Source organism: Pteronotus mesoamericanus, unplaced genomic scaffold (assembly GCF_021234165.1).
Source record: "Pteronotus mesoamericanus isolate MK-2021 breed Mesoamerican mustached bat unplaced genomic scaffold, CSHL_Meso_final scaffold_125, whole genome shotgun sequence".
Lineage (NCBI taxonomy): Eukaryota > Metazoa > Chordata > Mammalia > Chiroptera > Mormoopidae > Pteronotus > Pteronotus mesoamericanus.
In genome coordinates, this window is record NW_026555304.1 from 7236286 (window position 1) to 7250389 (window position 14104).

The window sequence follows — 14104 nt, forward strand, 5'->3', positions numbered from 1 at the left end:
GTGAAATATGAAAGTTGTAAAAGTTGTGCAAAAGGGTATGAAGGTTGTAGAAGTTTGTGAAAGTTTTAAGTTTATAACCTTGAGTGGCTAACATTGCCCTTGGCTTCTCTACAAAAATTAGTAATTCAGATTATATTTATGGTTTTGATGTCATCTGTGTTGGTCTGCATATTACATGTAGTGCATTTTTCTGCCTCCAGGTGGCATTACTAGGGTGTAATATTTATTGGCCTAAAGAAATTAAATACTTACATAAATTAAGCAGGATCCTGTGGTCTGGACAAAGTATTTAATATTAATACTGGTTGAAGGTTGATTGATGTCTTTTAAAGTTATTACCACAAAATGTTGTTGTTGTTGTTGTTGTTGTTGTTTTTTACCCAGATTCACAAAAAGTTTTGTTATGGTCTTTTGGTTAAGTTTGTTTGACAAAACTTTCCAAAGCTTAAATTTTAAGAGACTTTTTAACTGAGAAATTCCTGAGTAATTCCAATGGACCCTGGCATACTATTCTCTTTCCTTATAGAAGAAAACTTTTTAAATTAATTAGGCCTATTTGAGGTGAGTGAAGTTACATGGGAAGCTTTGCCAAAATAATAATAATAATAATAATAATAATAATAATAATAATGTTCTATTGGTACCTCTTTGCTTTCACCTGGTAAGGTTACAAGTTTACTTGGACAGTAATGCCCCAGGTATACACAGCAGAGTCCTACCTATTATCTTAGATACTAAAAGCTGATTTAAATGATGTTAAATTTCCTAGAGATTCCACTCTAATCCAACATGTTGATAATTTAGTTCCTATTCTAGGAAATTACAAGATTCCCAAAAGAATACAATAGAATATCAAAGGACAAGCTCTGATTCTGTTTACCTCAGCTAAAGTACTTTGATTATCTGATAATGAAGGATGGGCTAGTAATTAACCTGAAAGACTCAAAGGAAGCCTATCTTTTCTTCTTACAATAATAAGAAAGCAGCTTAGAGGATTCCTGGGTTTGACTGAATATTGTCACAGTTGGATTCCAAATTTTTATTAATGGCCCAGCCTCTTTATGTCTTATTAAAATCTGACTACCTTCCCCTAGGAATGCTTTATAGGAAACTCCTTGAAAATGCTGCTTTAATTAGGTTTATAGGCGGATCCTTAAAAAATAAACAGGAATGTTACGGAGCTGGGTATGTAATAACTTCTATGGTGGACAAAACAAAGTTCTTATTTACTTAAATAAGATCTGCCCAACAAGTCTAATTAATTTTTTAACTCAGACTTGTGAATTGGCCAAATATTAAATAGTCAATATTTATGATGGGGGCTCAAATGTTAGAAAATTTTTAGTTTCAATAAGCTTAGTAATCAAGGTATGTAAAAAGCTATTGTTTCAAGAACTGAAGGCATGACCCACCTGGACTCCAGGAGACCATAAGCAGTTCCACCTCTGTGTCTCAGGAGGTCTTTAGCAATCAAGATGGTATCTGAGCCATTGTACCCCAGGGTGAGATGTCTACTGCACAGGACTTAGCTAAAGACCACTGCCCAGGACACAGATGAAAGACTCCTGCAGCTTTTTATCTGATGAACATTTCCCTTGAATTCTGAACCCTTTACCTACACTTCTCCTTAAGAAAACAGTCAATTTAAAATGGAATTTAAGACTGTCTGTTAGGGTACACACCCACCATCTTCTCAGATCACTGAGCATCTGAATAAGTGCCCCTAAAGATTCAGTCCCTGTCTCCACCTATTGGGTCTTGTAGGTGACAGACAGCATGAATGTTGACTTTTCCAGTTCCAGGGACACTCATGGTCAACAAAACAGCAGTACTTAAAGAATCTAGATAGCTTAAAATGAATGGTATTCAGTGGCTGGTGCTGTTACAGAACCCAGCCAATGATATTTTAGAACAGCTGTAGGATTTGACTGGCTGCTGCCAAGTAGCATGACTCCCAAGGCAAGAGTTTATTTAAAGGTTTTACAGATTTAGAATAATGGCAGATTTCTACTGCTAAGTCCTGCTCCCTTTAAAAACATCCAAAAACAAATAGTCTAGCCTCCCTCTACCAAACCAGGCCAGTTTCAGAATATGCCACTCAGAGATACTGTCAGCAGAAGTCGGCAGCTCAGCATTCCCAGTCACAGTTCACCTCCAAGCATCTCTCACGTCTCTGAGTGGCCAGGCAGGTTCCCACAGCTCGATCAGCTCTGTCGCCATCTTCTCCAGGCAGACCTCTCAGGCAGACAGATCTCATGGCTGCCTTCTCTGCAGATCTCTCCACAGACCCCCTCTGTAGACCTCTTCTAACTTTGTGGCTCTCCCCCTTTTGCCCTGTGGCCCATCCTAATTCAAATGCTCAGCTCAGAACTTTCGATTTGACCTCATATCCGGCTCTTCCTATGATGTGTTAGTGTCTGCCATTTTTGTCAGCTCTCCAGTGTCTTTGACCCTCTTTCAGCTGCCATCTTTGGTCAGGGCAAGAGTTCCCAGTGATGCACAGACATCCAGGGAGGGCATCTGCCCCTCTAGCTATGTCACATGTCACTGCATGTTCTTAGTCACATACACTATTCTGCAGCTTCCCAGAAAAGCACGGCTATTAACCTTGCCTTTGTTATGTAATGTGTCTTAAATGGTGTATGTACTTTCTGCTCTGCAGACACCCCTCTTGCCCACTTCCTGCCCTGATAGTAGGGGGAACATCTACTATCAGGAGACCCCATGCTCAGTACCTCATTACAGTGTCACGTTTGAAGAAAAATAAGTTAAATATTTCAATGACATTATGAGTTCCTCCCATAGAAGGAGGACATTGTGGGGAAAACATTTTTTTTTTTAATTCTTTTTGCTACATTGATTTTGATCATTTATCTTATGCAGGAGAGAGGACCCAGATATCTGGTACCCAAAATACATGTACATAAGTTTTCTTGTGTTTTAAAGCTTTTTCCTTGATACTTTCAATGGTTAAAACTTGCCCTTGGCCTGAGGTAGCATAAAGTTTCTGATTTCTTCAGTAACAAATAGAGGGATGTCCTTTGCTGCAGTCAGACCATAAGTCATCTGAGTTAGCAGGCAAATGCTTTTAAAAGTTCTTAGGTATGCAATGTTCAAAACTGAAATCTGAGAGACCACAGCTTTAATGAAGCTTTAGAGCTTCAGCAAGGCAGAATTTTTAGAAACAACTCAATTGAAAACCTAAGTGAAGCATATAAAAACTCCATTCTTCCTATTATTATATTTTAAAGATTTTATTTTAGACAGAGGGGAAGGGAGGGAGAAAGAGAGGGAGAGAAACATCAATGTGCCCTGACTTGAAATAGAACCAGCGACCCTTAGTCCACTGAGTCCCACCAGCCACCGCTGTCCTATTATTTTCAACTGGTAAATTATGGCAACATTCCTGGCAAGAGTGGGTAAGTGGTGTTACTCCAGGTCTAAAATATCCCAACTATATAAAGTAGAACCCTAAAAAGGAGAAACACACAAGTTTGTGGTCTCTAAAATTCTTTTTTTGCTATTTTTTTAAAAAGAAGATATAGTAGCTTTAGTTGTATACCATTGGTTGAAGAGGTTTTCATCCCAATGACAAACTCTACCCCTTGTCTCTAGTGGGACAGGCACCAGATTCCCATGAGCGGCAACTTCCATGTCCTAATGATAAGGGCAAGATGACTTGGGAGGAGCAGCCTAGCCAGAGACCCCCTCCCAGGTTAACTGTTAATCATTGCTTATCTGCTTCTGTAGCCCGTTTTCACATCCCTTCCCCCGCCTGGTGTAGCACATCAATCTCCCACCTGAATGCTAATCCCTTCCCCCACCTGGGAAGCCCATCCGTTTCCCGCCGGAATGCTAGGGCTTATAAACCCCTATCTAACCCCGATTCGGGGCTCAGAATTTGGAGACTGCCTCCTCTGAGCCCGCGCGTGTGAATAAAGGCTTACTCCGTTCCCTGAATCGTGTCTTGAGTCTGGCTTTCCGTAACATTTGGTTCCCTGACCGGGAAACGACTCACACGAGCAGGCCGTTTGCCTCCGGTGAAGACGGCTGGGGTCGGCCGGGTGAGCCCGGACTCCAGAGGGAAGCACGTGCCCCGGTGATTTCGGGTCCCGAGGGGCTGGGCTCCCCTTGGCCCCGACCTCGGGCCGTTCCATAACCCGGGCACTCGGGGAGCGGACCCAAGCCTACCTGAAGGCGCCAGATTGGTAAGTGCCCCGGGGACCAGACCCGAATCAGACCCACCTATAAGTGGTGGAAGGAGAGGCTGATCACCTCTCAGGCCGACCGGCCTCTGGCACGGTTTCCCTGTCGGGAGGGAAAGTGTTAACCTCTGTGTGATTGAGTGAGTGACTGTGTGGCTCCACAGGCCAGCAGTGTTCCCCCGAGCCTACGGAGTCTGAGTGAGCCCTAACCTGCGGGTCCTCGGTCTGTCATACGGCATAACGGCTGGGAAGCTAACCCGGACTCTACTCGGGCAGCCTTAGCTAAGACAGACCCAAGTCCCTCGCGAGAGGAGAGGCCAGGCGGGTGAAAGTGAAAGTATCCCTGCTGCCCCCGTTTGTCTGCGCCGTTTCGGGAGGGATCGGGGGGGCAGACAGTCTACCGTCTTAGATTGCATGTTAAGGAATTTCGACCGGTTCCGGGGCCAGCAGCCCGATATGGATCCGGGGCAATTAGAAATTTTCTGTTCCGCTGAGTGGCCCAGGTTCGGGATAGGCTGGCCTCCTGAAGGAACCCTTGACCTAGACATAATTAGGGCTGTCCATCTCATAGTCACAGGAAGTCCAGGACACCCAAACCAATTCCTCTACATAGAAAAGTGGCAGGAGCTAGCGCAAGAGATGCCCGACTGGCTCCGGAAGGGTGCGGGGGTCAAACCTCGTCACCTAGGCGCTACGGGAGGGCGAGCCAGGGGAGCCCGGAACTGTTGCTCCCGATCAAAGGAAAGGGATGTAACCCGCATCCTAGTTGCCAAACCAGTGGCGAGACCCCCTATCTATCAAGGCCCGCCAGAGGAAGACCCCCCGGTGCAGCTTCCCCCTTACCCAGCTAGGAACTTGGGAGGTCAGGCAGAGGCGCCTGAAACACCGCCCCCTTCAGTCTCGCCCCCGCAGCCCGAGGCAACAGCGCCCCCAGAATCTCCTATCGCCTCCCACTTAAGACACCACCAGTCCCTCCAGATGCCACTGCGGGACACCCAGGGCCCGCCACGAACGGGGCCTGATGGGACCTTATACCCGGGACCGGTCCTGTTTTACTATCAGCCCTTTACCACGACTGACCTCTTGAACTGGAAACACCACACACCCTCATATTCGGAGAAGCCCCAGGCACTCGTAGACCTAATGGAGTCCATTATGCAAACTCACCGGCCAACGTGGCACGATTGCTGCCAATTGCTCCTAACCCTTTTTAATACGGAAGAGAGGCGCAGAGTCTTCCAGGAGGCCCAGAGATATCTAGAAGCCAACGCTCCAGTGGGCACAATAGACCCAGCCCAGTACGCTCGGGTGGCAGCCCCAGAGACCCAACCCGACTGGGATCACAACACCGAACAGGGAAGAGCAGCCCTGGACCGGTACAGGGAAGCCATCCTCCAGGGGGTCAGAGCTGGGGCCAGAAAACCGACCAATATGTCAAAGGTGGCCAGTGTTGTCCAACGGCCAAATGAATGTCCCGGGGACTTCTTAGAAAGGCTCCTAGAGGCCTACCGGATATACACCCCTTCAACCCAGAAAGCCCAGATACACGGCTAATGGTAAACACTGCTTTTGTCTCCCAATCGGCCCCTGACATCCGCAAAAAGCTCCAGAAGCTAGAGGGCTTTGCAGGCATGAACATCAGTCAGCTGGTTGAGGTAGCAAATAAAGTCTACAATAACCGGGAGGAGGCCGCTGAGAAGGCAGCCCAGAAAAGATTAGAGAAAAAGGCCGCACTGCTAGCAGCCGCCCTCAGTCAGCCGGCAGCAAAAGGCAAAGGGGGACCGAAAGACCAGAAAGGGCACGCCAAGGTAGAGAGAGACCAATGTGCCTATTGTAAGGAAAGAGGACATTGGAAAAGAGAATGCCCGCACCGGAAAAAGAAGGCTGGTCCGGCGCCCTCTGAGCCGGCGCCCACCATCCTTAGCCTGGCGGGCCTAGACTCAGAATGAGGAAGACCGGGCTCCCTGAATCTAGGCCCCCATGAGCCCATGGTCGAAGCGATTGTTGGGGGCCAGACTCTCTCTTTCTTGGTAGATACCGGGGCAGAGCACTCGGTCGTCACCACCCCTGTAGCTCCCCCATCCGGACGAGAAGTCACCATCGTAGGGGCCACTGGTCAGCCAAGTAGCCCAAAACGCTTCTGCCAGGCCCGAATTGTTGATCTGGGAGGCCACCGGATTAGACATGAGTTCTTATACCTACCTGAATGCCCTGTCCCACTGTTAGGGCGAGACCTCTTATCGAAGCTGGGAGCTCGAATCACCTTCCAGCAGTCAGGGGAGGCCTCGCTGCAAGTGGACGGCCCTAGGCTCATGGCCCTCATTTTGCCACGAGAGGAAGAATACCAGTTGTATTCTGGGGAATCTGGTGACCATGGCCCCAGATCTGAGGCTAGAGACAACCTGCTGCAGGAATTCCCCACGGTCTGGGCCGAGGACAATCCCCCTGGACTAGCCAGAAACCAGGTCCCAGTAATAATTGAACTCAAACCAGGGGCTAAACCGTGCCGCCAGCGACAGTACCCTATCTCAAGGGAGGCCCGCCTAGGAGTATCGGAGGTCATCCGAAAGCACCTCCAAGAGGGTATACTGGTCCCCTGTCAATCAACGTGGAATACCCCGCTCCTGCCAATCAAGAAACCTGACGGAACAGGGTACCGTCCAGTGCAGGACCTCCGGGTGGTAAACGAAGCCGTCGTCACACTGCACCCGGTAGTCCCGAACCCATACACCCTACTGAGCCGACTCCCGCCAACCGCCGCCTGGTACACATGCCTAGACTTAAAGGACGCCTTCTTCTGCATCCCGGTAGCTCCAGCCAGCCAACCTATCTTTGCCTTTGAATGGGAAGACCCGCATACGGCGGTAAAAACACAGTTGACATGGACCCGGTTGCCACAGGGATTTAAGAACTCCCCCACGTTATTCGGCGAAGCGCTAGCCCGGGACCTGCAATCTTTCTCAGACGAGGGAAAGGATTTAACTCTACTCCAATATGTTGATGACCTCCTCTTAGCTGCCCCCGACCAGAGCCGATGCCTAGAGGGGACAAGAGCGCTCCTAAAACTGCTAACCCAACAAGGGTACCGAGTCTCACGGAAAAAGGCACAAATCTGCCAACAAGAAGTCAAATATTTAGGGTTCCTAATTTCCCAAGGCAAAAGATCCCTAAATACAGACCGGAAAATGGTCATTACCCGCTTCCCGGCCCCGAGCGGACGAAGACAATTACGTGAGTTCCTGGGAGCAGCCGGCTTTTGCAGAATTTGGATCCCGGGGTTCGCAGCCAGAGCAAGGCCACTCTACCAGGCCCTGCGTGGGCCAGACACCTTACCCCTGGCATGGGGAAAAGAACAGGAACAGGCCTTTGCTCAAATAAAGGACCTCCTTAGTAAAGCCCCAGCTCTGGGCCTACCAGACCCCAGCCGGCCCTTCTATCTACACGTGCATGAGAAGGACATGGTTGCTCTGGGGGTCTTAACTCAATCAGCCGGACCTTGGGAGCGCCCAGTGGCTTACCTGTCTAAGCAACTGGATAACGTTGCGGCCGGGTGGCCCCCTTGCTTGAGGGCAGTTGCAGCCGCGGTATCCCTGCTACAAGAAGCGGACAAATTAACTTGGGGGCAGGAGACCACTCTATGCGTTCCCCATAGCATCCATAGCCTCCTGGCAGGACAGGGGCACCGATGGCTGTCCAACCCCAGACTGACACAATATCAGGGCATACTCCAAGAGAATCCTCGGGTCCAGGTAAAGACTGTAAAAAGATTAAACCCTGCAACCTTCCTGCCGACCGAACTAGGGGACCCAGACCACTGCTGCCTAGAGGTTACTGAGGAGGTCTATGCCAGCCGACCGGACCTGCGGGACCAGCCTCTGCCCAATGCTGACGTGACCTATTTCACAGACGGCAGCAGTTATATGAGAGAAGGGGTCCGAGTGGCAGGGTACGCAGTAACCACGCTTGACCAGGCGGTAGAAGCCAAAGCCTTGCCCTCTGGATGGTCGGCCCAGAGAGCGGAACTCTGGGCCTTAATAAGAGCACTGGAGTTGGCCCGGGACCGGAAAGTCAATATCTACACTGACTCCAAGTACGCTTACGCCACCCTGCACTTCCACGGGGCCATCTACCGAGAATGCGGGCTGCTGACAGCAGAAGGAAAGGAAATTAAAAACAAGACAGAAATCCTGCGTCTCCTCGAGCAGTTTGGGCCCCAACTGCGGTGTCCGTCATCCACTGCAAAGGCCATTCCAAACAAGACACCATACCGGCCCACGGGAACCAGAAGGCGGACTCGACAGCAAAGGCTGCCGCAGTATGTGGTGAGATGGCAGAAGTACAGCCCTCCCTTCTCGAACCCCTGCTGGGGAACCCCATTAACCGTCGGGACTATGAGCCAGCAGAAATGAAATGGGCCCAACAGGCCGGAGGACAAGAAACCCCCGAGGGAACTTGGAGGTTACCTGATGGGTGCGTATATGTGCCCCAGAGCCAGGCCAGCAATTTAGTCAGAAACTGCCACCATCTGACCCACCTGGGTAAGACCTCCCTGGAAAACTTGCTCAAAAGGTATTTCTACTTCCCCAACCTGTCAACCCTGTGCTCAACAGCCTTGGCTCAATGCCTTACCTGCGCAAGGAACAATGTAGCCCCACATCAAGGGGCCCCACCGGGAGTCCAACACAAGGGGTCCCAGCCCTTCGAGGACCTCCAGATTGACTTTACAGAAGTCAAGACCAGCCGAGGATTTAAGTAGCTCCTGGTCCTGATCTGCACCTTTTCGGGTTGGGTAGAAGCCTTCCCCACCAAAACTGAGAAAGCTCGGGAAGTAACCCGAATCCTACTCAGGGAAATTATACCCAGATATGGGCTCCCACTCACCATTGGTAGTGACAATAGCCCGGCGTTCATCGCCCAGGTGGTTCAGGAGATCGCCCACCTCCTGCGCATCGACTGGAAGCTACACACAGCCTATCGGCCCCAAAGCTCCGGTAAAGTGGAACGAATGAACCGAACTCTCAAGGAAACCCTAGCTAAGTTCCATCAAGAAACCGGCCTGCCATGGACAGACCTGTTACCACTAGCCCTGCTACAGGTTAGGAATGCCCCGAACCCCTCGGGGTATACTCCCTATGAGTTAGTTTTTGGAAGACTCCCACCTATAACTAGAATAGGAAGTCCCAATGACCTTCGACAGAAGGGGGAGTTACAGCAGACCCAGTACTTACAACAGTTGGGTAAGACCCTAGACAGGATCTACGGGGCCCAATTGGGCCAGGCCCCAAACCCCGAGGGAGGCCAGCACACCCCTTCCGTCCAGGCCAGTATGTATGGGTAAAGGATTGGAAAAAGGAACCACTCCAACCCATTTGGACGGGCCCACATCTAGTACTATTAATCACCCCTACTGCCCTTAAAGTTACAGGAATAACCCCCTGGATCCACTACACTCGAGCCAAGGCAGCAGCAGATCCAGACGAGCCAGGACTTCGGAGCCACCGAACCTCCACCTCGAAGGGAGCCCCCACAGTCTGGCTGAAGAGAACTGAAGGACAGTGGGCCTTCTACCCGAGGAACCAGAGACCTGATCCCACCCCAGAGCAGTGACCAACCATCTTAGTCGGCAACCAAGGCATGATCCCTGCAGAATAGGCGAGCCCTAGATCTCCTCACAGCAGAAAAAGGGGGGACTTGCCTATTCCTAGGCTGGAATCTTAACCCAGAAGGTTAAGGAGCTGAAAGATGGTGCGAAGCGCTACCGAGAGTCAGGGCAAGGGACATGGAGCTTAGATACCCAAATCTGGCTCCGCTGGCTGGCTCCATTCCTAGGCCCCCTGATATTACTCCTCTTAGGAATAAGTCTAGGACCCTGGCTGCTGCGCACCCTCATTAATAACCTAGAGACTGCGGTCACCAGACGAGCCGCTGCTCGAGTGCTGCTCCTCCAGCATCACCGATACCAAAGACTCCCGACCCAACCCCAACAGAGTGACCACCGTGGCTTGTGTGATGATGCTAAGACTCAGGCCAATCTCGTCTAGCATCAAAGGGGGAATGATAAGGGCAAGATGATTTAAGAGGAGCAGCCTACCCAGAGACCCCCCCTCCCAGGTTAACTGTTAATCATTGCTTATCTGTTTCTGTAGCCCGTTTCACATCCCTTCCCCCGCCTGGGGTAGCACATCAATCTCCCACCTGAATGCTAATCCCTTCCCCCACCTGGGAAGCCCATCCGTTTCCCGCCGGAATGCTAGGGCTTATAAACCCCTATCTAACCCCGATTCGGGGCTCAGAATTTGGAGACTGCCTCCTCTGAGCCCGCGCGTGTGAATAAAGGCTCACTCCGTTCCCTGAATCGTGTCTTGAGTCTGGTTTTCCGTAACACTATAGCATGTGGCATCTGACCCTGGAGTGAAGAGTAAGCTGGCACAGAGCCTTGACCACTGGAATTCCATGGCATTTTGCTGTGTGCCAATTGTGTGCCAATGTTCTTATGGTGGGGACACTGGTTTGGTGTCTGTCTGCAGACCATGTGAGAAGTCACACCTACCTCAAAAACCTCGTGAATCGCTTTTTGAAAACAATGGAACTTGTAGTCTATTAAACCTTTTCATTCAAAATGTTCTTCCCTAAGAATGCAGACAGGGGCCAAAAATCTAGTCACTTCCTTTAAATAAAGGGCAGTTGTATTATTCAGCTTGATAATTGCCATAAATTCTTTGCCATAAGCACTTCCACTACCAGTTTCCTTTAACCTGTATATACAGGACATATCAGTTACAACATTAATCATGTCACAGCAAAGTTCATAATACTGCATATCCACAGTAGAACAGTTTGTTGCAATGTAGATTTTGCTGACAATTTTGAAGAGAAAATGTTTTCCAGTATCTGAGTTTGATGTAAAAAAAGGTAGTAGGTTTTCCAAGGTCAGCAGTTATGGGATGAGTTTCTTCTGTACTACCTTACTAAAGGCTTCAAATACTGAATAGTCCTAGATACGAGTACTAGTCAAATAAAAGTGAAGGTGGAGTGTTTCTAGCTCAGCATCTGCACAGCCATCATTGGCCCTTTGATGAATGTCCCTCTGTGTTTCTATTTTGTGATCATTACACAGACCATCATGGATACAGAAAGTGTTTTAATGGTTGCCAGATGGAAGGGGGTGGGGATAAGAGAAAATGGATGAAGAGGTGAGGGGATTAAGAAGTACAAATAGTAGTTACAGAATAGCCCTGGGGATGTAAAGAATTTATGGTGTAAGTTCTTTGAACAATGTTAGGTCATTAACAATGGTGTGGGGATTGCCTGAGGGAGTGGGGGGTGCTGGGTGGAGGGGGGCAAAGGGGAAAAATTGGAACAACTGTAATAGCATAATCAATAAAGTATAATGAAAAAAAGAAAATCTATATGCTATTTTAGTTTTGCATTCACAGTGCACCATTATTAAATATAGTTTTCTTTGGGAAAAAACCCTAAAAATTCATGCCTGGGTTAACTTTGTAGGCTTTAGAAACAGTAATGCGAAGTTTTGTTAAAGCTTTCATATAGTCATCCTGTGCATCAACAAGGTCTGTCCAGAAGGTATCTAGCCGTGTAATACTGAAAAATAGATACAATGTTTCTTGTATCTTCTTCAATAAATGCCTGCAAGAAACATTTTCTTAAGACAATGATGCCTCAATTCCCTTCCAAGTAGGCATTTTGGGGCCTCACACACAGTTCTCCCAATTAGCTGCTCTATCGTATTTTCCTGAATCTCATCGATGGTCTGAAATCTCTTCCCTTTCAAAGGTGATTTCAGTTTTGGGAAAAGCCAGAAGTCACAGGGCACCAAATCTAGGCTGTAGGAGGGCTGAGTCACTTGGGTGATTTGATGTTTTGCCACAAAACTCCGCACAAGATGTGATACACGAGCTGGTGCATTGTGTGATGAAGCTGCCAATCATCAGTTGCCCATAGCTGCAGTGTTTTGAATAATCTGAATAGTTTCTGCAGAGGAATGTTCAAGCTTAACACAAAATCTGATGTAGATTTGTTGCTCTACTCGCTCAGTTGTTTTGAATGTGATGGCCACACAGTACACATGCTCACTCAAGGGCGTCTACCATCCCCACTGACTAGTACAGTAAATTCATTATTGCTCACGCATGCGCATTGCAATCCACTCCCCTTGGCTGCCAGGTGACATCAATGTTGTGCAAACTATTCTCATTATATTAACAGTGGCTGGACTTTTTCCAGACAGACTTCATATGTCAATGCTTCTGTTTCCCTGAAGATCATCTCATAGTCAAAAGTTGGTTCAAAAAAAGTCCATTTGCTCAGGGAAAGTCCGCATTTGGAAATTAACAAAGGAGCTATTAGAAATGTTATCTTTATAAATCATGTTGGTACTTTCCAAAAATAGTGTCTTTTTAAAAAAAAAAAGATTTTATTTACTTATTTTTATAGAGAGGGGAAGGGAGGGAGAAAGAGAAGATAAACATCAATGTGTGGTTGCCTCTCAGGTGCCCCCTACTGGGGAACTGGCCTGCAACCCAGGCAGCATGTGCCCTGACTGGAAATTGAGCTGATGACTCTGATTCGCAGGCTGGCACTCAATCCACTGAGCAACACCAGTCAGGGCCAGAAAGAGCGTCTTGTTGGGTGACATTAAAAATTTTTTTTTAAATTCTTGTTCATTACAGTGGTCCAAATTTTTTTCCCATTTACCCTCCTCCCCCCAGCCCGCCCCACCCCCACAGTCAATCCCCATATTGTTCATGTCCATGGGTCATTCATATCTGTTCTTTGACTAATCCCTTTCCCTTCTTTCCACCATTCCCCCCATCTCTCCTCCTCTCTGGCAGCTCTTAGTCTGTTGTGTTTCCATGTCTCTCATTCTGTTTTGCTTCTTAGTTTATTTTGTTCATTAGATTCCTTTTGTGAGATCATATGGTTTTTGCCTTTCACTGACTGGCTTATTTCACTTAATTTAATATTCTTCAGTTCCATCCATGCTGTCACAAAGAGTAGGTGGTCCTTCTTTCTTTTTGCTGCATAGTATTCCATTGTGTAAATGTACCACAGTTTTTTAATCCATTCATCTACTGATGGGTACTTAGGCTTTTTATAACACTTGGCTATTGTTAATAATGCTGCTATAAACATAGAGGTGCATAAGATCTTTTGAATTGATGTTTCAGGATTCTTATGGTATAATTCCAGCAGTGGAATGAATCACTGGGTCAAAAGGCAGTTCCATTTTTAGCTTTATGAGGAAATTCCATACTGTGTTTTCCATAGTGGATGCATCCGTCTGCACCCCTACCAACAGTGCACTAGGGTTCCCTTTTCTCCACAACCCCACCAGTGTTTCATTAAATGTCACCCAGCTGATAACCATTGGGTAACATTTAATGAAATACCACCTTCTGGATGGAGGAATTTGCCATTGCTCCCAGCCCCTTGAGCACAACCCTTCTTGACAGCACCCTTACCCTCGATCGCCCACCACAGCCTCCCAACCATGCCTCCCACCTCTTTTTCCTCCTCCGGGGGGACGGCTATATATAGCTGAAGTCCTTTGGGCACCAGTTGTCGCTCCTCTGCCCAGCGACTGGGACAGCTGCTAGAGCCCCTCCGTGGGTGCCCTGACAGGCCAGCAAGACCGCCCCTCCCCAGGTCGCCACGCCCCCGAAGCCCCCACTGCCCTATTGCTCCTAATTTGTATTTAAACTGTTTAGTTTGTATTTAATGAATAGTTTTGTTGTATTTTGTTGTTCAAAAGATATGAGCCTTATTCTATTTTTATATATATTTAAGTAAAATTATAATAAAATGTCCGTTTTCCCCTCAGTATCACAGACGTAGTTAGCACTGGGGATTTCTTTCTCTTTGGAAGAGATCTGTTCACT

General features: G+C 48.0%; 1 pseudogene; it reads right to left on the reverse strand.

Moving 5' to 3' along the window:
• LOC129082261 (ras-related GTP-binding protein C-like) overlaps nt 1-13642 on the reverse strand; it is a 35229-nt pseudogene extending 21587 nt beyond the window's left edge.
• Nucleotides 13643-14104: the final 462 nt, after the last annotated feature.